This window comes from Penaeus japonicus, unplaced genomic scaffold (assembly GCF_977035675.1).
Source record: "Penaeus japonicus unplaced genomic scaffold, GWHDUDI00000001_assembly GWHDUDI00000015, whole genome shotgun sequence".
NCBI classification, from domain to species: Eukaryota; Metazoa; Arthropoda; class Malacostraca; order Decapoda; family Penaeidae; genus Penaeus; species Penaeus japonicus.
The window spans coordinates 34,981,435-34,983,934 of NW_028234417.1; the positions used below are offsets into that span (position 1 = coordinate 34,981,435).

Below are 2,500 nucleotides of genomic sequence, written 5' to 3' on the forward strand. Positions count from 1 at the left end.
AGAAAATTAGATTAGATAAGTAGTAGTTTTTGCAGTCAGTTATAGAACTTATCTAAACTGAAATATCACACATGCTCGGAAAGAGTATTACAGTGAATTCATTCACGTGCACCATATATGTCGCATTCAAAGGCTTACTAACGTTCTGAAGTGAAAAACAAGATGTAATCTTTTTCCTTGATTCTCCCGTTTTATTACTCCTATTCATCTTTATCTATGTTTATAATCTATCTAAACTCATCATAAATAAATATATCTTCTCCTCAATAGATTATAATCTTAACTCCTTACAGATAGGTCCTGCAATATTACAGCTTGGGTTTTCAAAGCATGTTTAAGAATCTAGGCAGTAAATGCATGGCTACAGGGTATTAGTGAATATTCAAATATTATCTACCATTATGTCAGACAGTGAAAATGACAGATCTGCTTCCATCTACCATCGGTCCTTGCTCAGAATTCTTAATTAACCCTGTAATTCTTAATTAACTGCTTACAAAAATAAAAAGAAACTGAGCACAATAAGTGATTCTTGAATAAGACATACATATGCACAGATATCTAGACATTTCTGGAATTACAGCATTGACATTAACCCATTGCTGACAGAGCACCTAAAGACCTAACTGGTCATCAAGGTGGGTTGTCTACGACACTAGCGGCACTGGCTAAAAAATAGAGGGACGGGGGAAGGGTTTTCTCCACCCTCCGGTTAGTGCAGACTAGCCCAAATAATATTTTCCCGTAAATACATCATCAAATGCGAGTTTAGGCTGACTTTGGAACCCTGTAGCTCTGGAGCTAGCGCTGTTACAGCTGTAATACTTTATGAATGTGTTTGTGCTTAAACTGTGAGCAGATCCTGATGTCGCGATGTCGCGACACGTACACATTGACACCCGTATCTTAGGCTTAATCGGTGCCGACATGTATGTCTTGACACCCGTACGCAGTGGGTTAACCCATTGCAGACAGGGATAGATTTGCTTAAACAGTCTCTAGGATAAGTTTTATTTCAGAGCAAGGCAGCTTCACATAAAAAACTCTGACTTTTCCCCACTCTCTTTCAGTCCCTCATAATAAAAGCATTTTTGTGTTCATAATTTTTTGTGTTCTATTACATCAAGAGACTTATATATGTCATATGACAGGCTCTATCAATTTTTGTATAGGGTCCATATCAGCTCATTTTCTTTATACTCAGTGTGATAGAAGTATTGTTTTATGGGAAGAGAAAAAGTAACATTTTTTTTCTTTTGTATTTGTGTACTGTTGTGAAATATGAAAATATAACCATGTGCAATGAAAATAACATGAAAAAGAAAGGAAGAGGAAAAAAAACAGTGCTTATGACTGTGAGTACCACAGTACAAGGTAGCCCTACTGGCACAGGGGCACATTGTGGACACTGGGTATGGTTTGAGTCACTTTCCTTTTCTTTTTCTGCCTGCATATCCTTCGTCGCTGCTACTTTAGAGCAAGATTATATATATATATATATATATATATATATATATATATATATATATATATATAGAGAGAGAGAGAGAGAGAGAGAGAGAGAGAGAGAGAGAGAGAGAGAGAGAGATAGAGAGATAGAGATAGAGATAGAGAGATAGAGAGATAGAGAGATAGAGAGATAGAGAGATAGAGATAGAGAGAGAGATAGAGAGAGAGAGAGAGAGAGAGAGAGAGAGAGAGAGAGAGAGAGAGAGAGAGAGAGAGAGAGAGAGAGAGAGAGAGAGAGAGAGAGAGAGAGAGAGAGAGAGAGAGAGAGAAAGAGAGAGACAGATCAAAGGATTTTGAGAATCATAAATAATCTGAAAGGTGTTTCTGGTCCAATATTCTAATGTGCATTTCCACTTTAATTTCTAAATCAGTAACTGTGCCCCTCCCAATCCACCAACAGGTATAGAGGAACTAGTGGTAATTTTCAGTTTTGGGGTGGGAAGAGGGGGGGGGGGTCACAATTCAAATCAAACACAAAGCACTATGGCTAAAAGGTTAAGAAACATCTTCCATATATATTCTGGTAAGACAGAACTTGACACTGTTGGTTATTTGACATTAGATCTCCAGGATATATCATTGGGGTATTTGCCCCATCATAACAAATACAGCAAATACACATCTTCACTATACTAATTCCACATAAAACATGATTAACTCCTTCCTTAGGGTGTTTTTAATTTGTCTTGGTGGACAAGTTATCAATCCTGGCCTTTTTTTCTAACACACATGCCTTTTATCGCCTAAAATTAAACTTCAGCTAAAAGGAAAGTGCCTCATTCGACTGCTCCTCGGTAAAGGATGGAAATTGATAGAGCTTCTGTTAGTAATACATTTCTATATCAAAACACTTCTCAATTCTAAATCTTTGAAAGAAATGACTCAAATAGTGTCTTTGATTTCCTCAATCTATTAACTTCATATACTATGCACTGTGAAAGTGTCATCATCATTATCAGAAAAGAGAAAACAGTGACAACAAATTCTAGAA

The 2,500-nt window shown here is 36.7% G+C and overlaps 1 protein-coding gene across 3 annotated transcripts in view; it reads right to left on the reverse strand.

The window, feature by feature from the left end:
- Nucleotides 1–2,500, reverse strand: part of RtGEF (Rho-type guanine nucleotide exchange factor) — a 44,420-nt gene that overhangs the window by 41,455 nt on the left and 465 nt on the right. The window lies entirely within an intron of this gene.